General features: G+C 39.7%; 1 long non-coding RNA gene across 1 annotated transcript; it reads right to left on the reverse strand.

Moving 5' to 3' along the window:
• Positions 1 to 1,670: 1,670 nt before the first annotated feature.
• On the reverse strand, positions 1,671 to 5,512 carry LOC140695629 (uncharacterized). Its single transcript, XR_012071327.1, has 2 exons — positions 5,190 to 5,512; positions 1,671 to 3,015 (listed from the first exon to the last, which is right to left on the reverse strand). It is a non-coding gene; the product is annotated as an uncharacterized lncRNA (long non-coding RNA).
• Positions 5,513 to 10,899: the final 5,387 nt, after the last annotated feature.

Here is a 10,899-nt window from a genome sequence, read left to right on the forward strand (position 1 = left end):
TCTCACCAATATGAGATAACACCAGCAAGATAGGGGACTGAGCAATAGGTATGAACATTCTGAGCATAAATTTATCTTTGGGCCCGGAAACTCAACCAAGTTATGTATACTAACTTTAAAAAGCTAATAATATTGTCTTAATTTATTAACACCTACTTGATGTGATCACCAAGATGGTTATTAGCCAATCATTCTTTCATTCTTCATATATATAAAATCTTCCTCACTTTGAGGCTCTGAGCACTGCCCATATACCTGCTAAAAGAGGCTATTGATTATACAATTATAGCCCAATTGTTGCTTTTGTTTAAAAAGAACTCCACTTCCCCCATTTCTTATTGATAGATGCTTTCTTGGCTAATTAATTTCCCAGAAGTAACTGAAAGGCAATACCTGACACTGGGCTTCTGAGGCTACTCAAAGTCTTGCTTTACTAACTCTTTTTATGATTGGCTTTTAAAGCACATCAAGTAGAAACTGATTTCCTAGAATTCCTTAATATCTAGATAATGGTGAAGTGGTTGTGTTTTCTGACAGTTTACTGTTTATCGTTGTTGTATGGGTGTGAGAAGTTGTGAATAAAAATATTGAAGAAATCATCTCTCACTCTCTAAATATACTTTATATATGTATACACACATATTTATTCCTGGTTCTGCCTTTTTATCAGATAATGAATGCTATTACTGTTCTAGTCGGTGAGCTCTATCTTTTCAACCTCCAGTTTGATTGCCTTTATTATTCATTTGATACTTAATTGTCTTGTGTTACATACATTTCCCATGTATCATTTTAACTAGACAGTTCTTTAGGGCAGACACCAAACCTTATTCTTCTTAATTAGTATCCCCCAGTGCCTAGTACAACGTCTTAGACAGTGCCTGCCACGTGCTAGGCAGTAAACAATTTTCTCAAGAGTTTGACTTGTTTTAGTTTGATCTATAGTTTTATGTCCACATGACTCTACCATTATGCTACTGTGTATAAGATTAAGGACTTGTTTTTGAGTGCTTACTCTCTTCCAGCGTTGTGCTAAATGCCTTCGATGCATTTCTTTTTTGACCTGAATCTCACGCTGACTTTATGATGTAGGGTCACTTTATAGGTGAAGAAACTGAGCCCTAGGGAGACCAGCGCTGATCACTTAGTCTGTGAGCCTTGGCCAGGCTCTGATTTGAATTCAAAGGCTAACTGGCTTCCCTGGACTGAATGTCCAGGTCATCTTCCTGAGCATGTGAATCCCGTGTCTCTAAAAAGAGAGTAGCTAGAAAATAAGGACCTTGACATGCTCCTTCTTTGCAGTGGGGACCACCAACTGTTTCTCCATCGTCTCCCTCCTTCTTTGCTTTCATGTGAAACAGAAAAAATACTGCTTCATATCTTCAGAATACTATGATACATAAATTAGGAAAATGAATAAAAAGTAAAGATACAAATAATAGTGTCACAAAGAACATTAATAAAAGCTGATTTGAAATTAAGTCTTTTCCCTGAACCCTGAGTGATAAAAGAGTAAGCGGTTAGCTTCTGGTGGGCAGGTTAAAATCGTTTTGAAAGGATTTTGATTAGAGTTTTACCCTGTTGGCCTTTTTCATGGAAATATTCACAAAATACAATAAAACAAAAGCAACGGCAAACATAAACAAAACAAGCAAGCTTCTTTATATCAGTAAACTTCTTAAAAATGTTCCTTTTATTGTGGAATGCACTGAAATAGCTATGCATTTTTCCAACTGTGTTTTTTTCTACCCCAAGGGAAAACCGCTTTGAAGAATGCAGCAAATTATTTTGTATACTACGTCCAAGGCTGCTGAGCCAGAAGAATAAGGACATACTGCTTGTGAGTTCAGCTGGATCAATAGCTCAGCCCTGGGATTTGCTCGTCTGCTGGATACTGAATGAAAAGCACTAAGCTGCCAGTTTGTACCATGGATATTTAAGACCCCGATGCAGCCAAGAGACATTTTTCATCAGACGGAAAGCAGCTTACCTCTAAAAAAATGTTTAGATATATGAGCACACAACATACAGAGACTCTGAAATGTACCTGCGGATCATGTAGGAAATGCTCCCTTTCCGCTCTATTACTCGAGAAAGAGTACACCCACATCCACACCCACACACACACACAACTATACAGAGAAATCTCTGTTCATAGAGTGCCTTTATTCCAGAGGCCTCAAAGCACTCCACAGACCCGATCAAATCCATTCCTGCATCTCTGTGAGTAAAAGGTGAGTGACGGAGATTACCTACTTTTTCCTGCTGGAGAACAGTTCACAGCTGGCCGAGCGAGCGCAGGAGACAGTCTTCTCCATTTCCCACTTTGCCGATGGCGCTCTTCACCGTCATAGGCTGTCTGGTTGCCTAATGTGTGTGCAAGTTGGTGAGTTATCAAACAGAGTTCTGACAAGGAATTGTTTGTGTCTGCTTTTCTTTTTTCACTCCCAGTTTTCCCTCCATAAGCATCCGTATCAGTCCTGGTATCGCAGCAGCAAGATATGCAAGCAGACCTATTAGTGAGGAGGAAAGCAGCGAGGGGCTGTTAGATCCAGGCTTGCCTACTTAGCTTGAGATCTCTGTGGTTCTGTCGCTCTTCTGAACATAAATACTCTCCAAAGTGGTATTCAGAAACTGCCATGAGAAAAGAGGCAATACAGACAAAGCAATTAAAAAATGGGGAAAAAAAAGTCATCCAGCTGAAAAATAGTCATCCAGTTGAGGCAATCAAAAGTTCCTGGCAGTTGGCTGTACTTATTAATTCTTTTCCTCTTGCCGATACTCAGAGTGGAAGCACGCACACCAGGATGACAAGCTAAGTGAAAGCTTTCAACATCCCGGGCAGGCTCGGTTGTCATCCTGAGCATCCAGAGGTGCTGTCCTGGCTTGGGGCCCGGCCATGGACTACGAGAGAAGCATCACTGCTCCCATCTCTTTGTCACCGAAAAGTGGTCCTTGCCTTTGGCATTTCTCTTGACTTCAGCTTTTGCTTCAAGCAGCAGTGCAGTAACTGAACTGATAGAAATAATGACAAAGAAAAGCATGAAAATATTTGGTAAGACAACTCCTTCCACTGTAGTAAAAAGGAAAATTCTGCTTTGATCTCACAATTCATCTGCTCATTTGGGTCAGGACTTTGGGCCTGTGTAGGTGTCTTCTCACACGGACAGTTTGTTGACTTTCGCATGCTGATTCTGAATGGTAGAGTCTATCTTGATAGGAACCAAAGAAAGCCACAAAGACGAACTAGAACTGAGACAGAAAAAAACCAAATTGAAAAGAGCCAGTGGAAGCACATGGTGTGGAGGTTAAAAACCAGGTCTCTGTATTTGGACACAACCAGCTTCCATGGGTAAATCATTTAACTTCTCTACATATTCCCTTTTTTATCCTTTGTAAATGTTAGACTAGTAAGTACTTCAGGGAGTGTTGGAAGTACTAAACAAGGATAATATATGTCTAGTAAACTGAGAGCTCTCTTCTCCATCTTTTTATTGGAATAATGTTCCTAAACACCCTGGGTAACCATGTCATTGACACCATTCAACGTCGTAAAGATGTACATAATACAAACAAATAATGGGCTAAATAAAAAAGCCAAACACTTTTAGATAAAACATAAATGATTTAAATAAAATCTTAATATCTTGTGCTCTATTATTCACTTAAATTTCCCAAAGTGAAGTGTTCAATTTAGCGTCAAATCAGAGGGTACAGCATTTCAGTCCCTAACCACAGCACACTGTAGTTTTACTAATACAACTGAAAGTCTATTCAAAACAAAAACAAAACAACAAAACAAAGGTATTGGTACCAACACCCACCTTGACCACATTTACTGGCTAATCATAGACTCCTGACTGATTTTATTGAGAAGTGGGATTGAGATGGTAAGGAACAACCAGCTCATCAATACTACATAATGTTGTTTTTTTTAAGTGGACAGCAAATTGTGCTGAGCTCACATGCTATTTAGACCAGTAAACGTTCTATAAAATAAAGCCTTCTTATCATCTGTTCAAATATCTGAGGGAAAAATGTTATAAATAATAATATATTTTAAATGGCATTGCAAATGTTCACCTCAGGCCACAATGAAGAACGAGCACTGGAAGTAAGCGTGTTACAAATAGACTTTATTGTTTTGCTTTATGGACAGCACAGCAGTTTTTTTTTTTTCCATGTAAAACTACAGAAAATGGCCATTAGCATTCTAGTGAGCTCCAAGTTACCTGTTGTTTTTGAAAGTACAAAAAGTTTTCACAAAACTGCTGATGACAGGATAGCTTTCAGGCATAGGAAAGTGATGAGGTTTGATTAGAAAAGTCAGACTACTGTATTCAAGTAAAAGACTACTTGAATTTTACTTTAGTTAAATAAAAAGTGTCTTTAATAGTAATTTTCGGTTGAGACGGGAAGAAAACATTTGCTGCTTGTTCTCAGTCTTCCTAATTGAACTTGTATTTCCAACTTATAACACGTGTTTCAAACAAATAGCAAAATACCACATAAATATCACATAAAAAGCTCTTTTTCATTTTAGTAGAAAACTATAGAATTTTATTTGGAAAATTTAAAGCAAATGTTCTGGTTTAAACTGGCATTGAATATATCTTCTTTTAATGTGGATTGAGAGTATTTGTTTAGATCATCTGATATTTAAAATAGATAAGGAAAGCCAAAAATAAGTCATAAATATTTTAATAACATAATGTAGCTGGTTTTTCTCAATTCTTTTTTAGATATATTGGTTATTTGGTAGGAAAATGATGAATTGTATGTATAAATGACTCAAACATACATGGGATTTCTGTAGCCATTACAATAGAAAACTTTCCAAAATACCAGGACCCTGGAATTCAAACATGTATCGTGGCCAAAAATGGTGACTGGAATTTTTCAAATAAAAATTGTCCCACATACAGGAGTCTTCTATGGTTTCACATCCCTGTTCTCATGCTTTTTGCATTTCATGAAAAAAGAACTTCTCTTCTAAGCTTTGTCTCCCACTTCTCCTATATTTCTTTTGCTAAAGGAATCCTAGTCTGTTACTGTCACTCTATAAAAATGACATATTTCAATATAAATATTTAACGAGCAATTTTAGAATCATCTCTTGAGACCTTTCCTTCCACCAGTGCTGTTCTGCCCTTGAAAGCGCGGGTAATCATTAGTTGAACCCGTTTCACCTGCAGCCTGCCTTCACTAATCCAGTTCATTCTGATTGTTGCTTGAGGAGACCTGCATGTTCTCCAAGCGGCACAGAGCCTAAACAAGGACGTGTTTGCTCCAGTTGTTTCCTGGGAATTTGGAGTCCGCTGGGCCTAGTTCAAGCTGAGCTGGTTACGACAGGATCACTGACCCTCCTGCGGAACATGCGTAAGTGTCCGCACTATGCCCTTTTGACGTCAGGGGGCCTAAAACTCCTTCCTTAGATCTTGCTAAGCGCCTCCACATTTGAAGGTGCAGAGGCCTGCGGCGCAGTTACACCTGCGCAGGACAGCGGTTACTGGTTCCAGCGCCTTTTCCCATCGCCCGCCCCCACGCCCCCACGCCCCCTGGCCGCCCTGCTGCCTGATTGGTTATCCCATAAGTGCCCCTGCCGGACGCCGGCGGCAGGGGCGGGGCTGACGCGTTCTCTTCCTGTCTCTTTGCTGGGCTCCTTCTTAATAAGCTTTCTCTTCGCGGCAGTTCTTGGCGTCTCAGCGTTCTGGCTTGCTGAGCGTCAGGCAAAACAAACCTGGTTAGGTGACATCTTGCTCCCTGCTCCCGGGGGGATACTAAAGAGAAGACAAGTCCTGTCCTGAATGTCATGGGTGTCACTTCAGATTATCTGGGGTTTCCATGTGCACTATCATGGTCACCCCCGTGCCCTTACTCTTTCTAAAAATTTTTCTAAGCCCCTAAGTGGGAAACCTAACTTTTAATCCTGTCTTGTCTTTTCTAAGAACCAAAGCAATCATTTCCTCTGTCTTCCCTTTGAGGTGGGAGTGGTCTCTTCTGTCAAGATTTTCTTTGCAATCTCTCTCTCTCTCCGGGGTAAATAAGCCTGAAATCTTAGTGCTAGTAGCAGAAAGTGCACTGACTTCACGTTTTAAAAAATCTCGTTCCGAGAATATTACAAGTGTCGGGTACCGGGGTGGGTTCTGGGAAACCGAGAGGGAGAAGCACATCGCCTGCCGCCAAAGGGCTGCAGATTCACTGAGCAGACAAGGCGGGTTGGGAACGTAAGGGAAGCCCTGGGGTAGGGAGCAGCGGCAGGAAAAGCTTTTCAAGATGATTATCTGAAGTAAGGCTTAGAATTCTCCAGAGCTTGCCTCCTCAGTAGATGGAAAAACAGGTTCAAAATTTAGAAGATAAGAGCATGGGGTGGGAAGGAAGTGAGCTGAAGACGGCTGAAGCTTAAAGGGCGAGGGAGAAGGAGCTGGGAATGAGTTCGGATAGCTGGGCAGGGCCCTTTCTTGGCACTGCTAACGTGTTCAGCCTGTTTTCAGAAACCACTGAAGCTTTTGAGGCCAGTCATATTTGCATCTTGGGAAGTAGAAAAGAAGATAAACTGAACTGAATGTTGGGGTTAAACGGGGGAGAATTCGGCGTAGGGAGAAAACGAAGGAGGCTGAGTAGCCCAGTTGTGTGCTGATGCTATGTCAAAGAGTGGACGCGGTCATTTTGGGAAGTGGATCTGATGGATTTGGGGGTTGATTAAATGCCAAGGTTAGTCAAGAATAAGGGCAAAAGCTGACTTCTGAGTGTGTAGCTCAGACAGCTGAGTAAGTGCCTTTCCCCACCTAAAATTCGGAATAAGAAAGTTCTGGGGCAGATGAGGTGAAAGAGAAGAATGAAGTCAAATGAGTTTGGCTTTGGAGCTGCAGAATTTGAAATGCCTGTGGGAAGGACCCAGTGGAAATCACTTAAGTAATCAGTGAAATACATCAAGCTGGAGCTTAGTATGTTTAAAGTGTTCGAAATTTGTGTAGAGTGGGGTTCCAAGGATGGACTGCGGGAGCAGTTCGCCCGGGTTGAAGGCAGTAAAAGGGGGCATTGTTTGTGGAACTGAAAACAAAACCAAGTCAGTCTGCACTGATGGTCAGAGTAATGCCAGCAAAAAAGTGCTCCTCAAAAACATCTTTTGAGTTCTAAGAAATTGCTGTGGTTACTGTCACTTTATAAAATCATAGTGCACATGCAGCGGAAATACTACAACATGACATTCAGTTTTGGTTGTGGAAATCCCCCCCCCCCCAGATTTTCTACAATTGGAAGTTAGTTATTTGGGCAATCCAACAGGATTAGAATACAAGTCTGGAAAGATGAATGCTGACTTGGGGTATAATGGAAATGGAAATGTAAAAATCATATAGATAAGACACTGTCACCCCTTCACTCACATTGGCTTGTTTGGTGTTCTCATAGCCTCCTGCCTTGGGTTTCTGCATTTGAACTCCCTTTTGCCTGGAATGCTTTTCCTCTCAAACAGATGGCTTACTCCTCACTTTTATTCAAGTCCTTTATCAAACATCCTCTTAGGATAAGCAAGGGAAAACTTCTGATTGAAATCTGTTTCTCCTATTCACACCATCCATTAGCTACATTCTTAATGCCTTTTGCTTTTCCCATCACTTCGTACCTTCTAAGGTAAAATAGATTTTACTTGATTTGTTTGTTCCTTTGCTACCACTTTCCCCTTGAATTTAGGAATGAACAGGTTTTATTTTATTGTTTTCCACTTTTGAGAAGGCTCATAAGCATAGCGTAACATAATATTTGTGTAAATAGAGGAAGAATATTAAATGATTTATGAAAGTAGTTTTATAATAAACCATAAATAAGAGAGCCACTTTTGGGGGAGAATCTATGTCTTAATTTCACAGTGCCTACCTCAGTTTCTGCACCAAAAAAAAAAAAATGCTCAGTGGTGACCAGATGTCCGGGTTTATATCTGTGGTCTCATCATTAAATATTAATGGTACATCTTTTAACTTTCACAAGGGTCTCAGGGCAGTAATATGGTCCTCTGATCAACAAATGCCTGATGAATAAAATAGTAAAGATTACTGTAGGAAGAATAGATCTGTTTGAGTTATATCCAAATCTCAAAACATCCCCCCCAGCTAATGAAGCACTGAATTGGGTGAAGTTTCAAAGAAAACAGCTTAATATGTTCCCCACTTTCTACCTCTTGTAGCTGTCTTAATTTTTTATTTCCATTGACTTTCATAACAGATTTTTGGATTAAGTTATTATTCATTTTCAAAAAGTATTTACTGAGTTCTTGCAATGTTTTTGGTCTTCTAAGGAGCGCCCGATCTGGTGGGGGCATTCAATGGCATTTTAGAGTCAATGTTATAATTTACGAGAATAAATAGTTATTCGTTATTTTTAGAAACATTTTGAGAAAGGGAAAATGATTTTAGTGCAAATAAGAAAAGTAAAACTGGAGTATTCTAAAATAACTATGATAATTGCTCTTAGGAGTTTTCACAACTCTGCTCTACCATAACCCATATAATAACACCCTAAAAACGCTGATTTGGGCATTCATTTAGTCTTTATTTTTATGAATATTTAAAGCTTTTACATTTTGTATAAAACTCTTCTATCCTGTTTTCACTCATAATACACGTACTTTCAGACCACTAAAATGGTATGATAAGCACACATAATTACAAGTATGGCTATAATTTCTATAACTTGCTTAATTAACCCTTTATTGGAGACATTTGATTTATTATTTTAACTATAGAACAATTCTGTAATAAGCAGCCCTATGCCTTGGGTTATTTTATATTTTAATTTCTTTTGAGTAAGTAAAAAGAATTACTCATAGGGTTTGAGCTAAACTTTTTTTTAATAGCTCCTGATATGATCTTCTAAAATGTTTGTAGTAATTTAGAGCATTGGCAAAGATTTAGGGTGTTACACTTTTTTTCCCCAAATCTAATTTTCATCTTTACTAACTTGGGTGTTATTATTTTCTGTTATTAGAAAGGAGATGAAAAAATTTGCCAAGCAGATAGGTCAATAGCTCATGATGCACACACTTATTTTTAGGATCTATTTGGTAACACAAATTAGTGATGGAGAGCCTAGATTTCAGATAAAATTAGTCAAATCTCATGCCAGTTTAGTATCTGCAAGAATTGAAATTTTATACATACATATATTTTCAAATTCTGAACTGCTTTGCTGCACACCTGAAACTAACACTGTAAATTGATTACACGTCAATAAAAAAGAATTTTTTAAATTGTAATTTTATATAAATTATATCATGTCCATGAGCTTTATTTAGCTAAACTGGCTATAATTCCTGCTTCATAGGATTGGTACAGAGTGCCTGTACTTATTAGGTGCAAAGTATTACATATTAGTACAAAAAATATAGCTATTAAGAAAAAGGAAATTAAGAGGACAAAAGGCATGCTTTTTTTTAACCTGATAATATTAATATGTAAAGGTTAAATTTTTTTCCATATGTTTTACTATAAATATACATTCCTATGGTATTATTCAGAACTCTTCATATGTATGAGACAGAAACCAAAGCAAAGTGATTTTTAGGAAAAACACAGTCCATTGGCTCATGGAGCCAGTTAACTCGCAGGTGGATTTGGACCTGGATTCTGTGGTCTCAGATTCAAGCCATGTCATAAAGGGTCTCTCGCTCTCTGGCTCTAGCTTTCTCTCTGCCTGATTCTTCTCCTGGTAACATGGTCTCAGTCTCTTCTGTGTAGACAGACATCCTCCCTGTGTCCCTGTGGCTAAGGAACACGTGTCCCACCGGTTCCAGTTTCCTCTTTGTCACCTAATGCAGTGGAAAGAGCTTCTGTCTCCCAACATCCATTGTTAAATCTTCTGGAACTGACCCCCTCACTCCCAATCCTGATCCAGCCAGTTTTTCTCAAGAGAAGCCCTAAATCCTAAGGTATCCATTGTATGTAATGAATGGGCTTGTCTCTGGCTTCTAGAACAGAGCTCAGTTTGCTGCTTGAATTATTTTCAGAGTTCTATGGCTCAAATGGGGAACTTTGGTCAAGAAAGTCTGCATGCAGGTGCTATGAATGCCCAAACCAAGGTCAGAGAGGTGACTAGAAATACAGGTTTGGGAAATCTTGGATATCTAAAAAAACTATACATACACCTCTGCTTAGCTGATGGCATTACAGAGAACACTGTGTGCCTAGAAGAACAATGATGCGCTGTTTGTTTCCCTGGTGAAGATTCCCTGTCTCCCAGGGCACTCCCCCAAGGCGCTGGCGTGAAGCTGTTATCATGGCCACCTTCGGGGCCCAGAGGAAGCAGGGCTATGCCAAGTGTATTCCTCTGGCTGGCTTCCCAGGTCCTCTTCTGGAGCTCTTTATTCAAGTGCCTCAAAAAGTGGCAGCAGGGGGGTGGGGAGAACTTTTTGAAGTCAAAAAGTAGTAATATTCTTTTGGTTGCTAGAGTAACATTCACGCTGTGCCACAAAATGTCCCTTGGTGCCACTGTCAGAGCCATAATAAGGCTCGTTTGTCAGTCCAACGTGACATTTCTTATGTTTCTAATATAATGCTTCTAAGATTGCAATCCTCAGACAATAATCATTGTCAGCGGGATCATCTGGGAAAACAAAGGATAACAGGGGCATCCAGTGCCCCAAACCTGAACCAGCCCGTTTGCTCTAAGCAGCGTGTGCCTGCTGAGGGCCGAGCCGGCTGCCATCAGTGTCATTTCAATGAGTAACAGGGTTGACTTTCCTCCTGCTATAAAAAAGGCCCACATTTTCCTTCCACTTCTAGGGCTGTTTGACTGGCCTTGGTTTTCTTTTGTGTGTGCACATGTGTGTGGCAAGTTTTTGCTCAGAAAGCTATGACCCATTTGCTTTTGTTTTAAAGGTTGCAAGTCACATGGGGCCAGAGC

The sequence above is a fragment of the Vicugna pacos genome, chromosome 3, assembly GCF_048564905.1.
Source record: "Vicugna pacos chromosome 3, VicPac4, whole genome shotgun sequence".
NCBI classification, from domain to species: Eukaryota; Metazoa; Chordata; class Mammalia; order Artiodactyla; family Camelidae; genus Vicugna; species Vicugna pacos.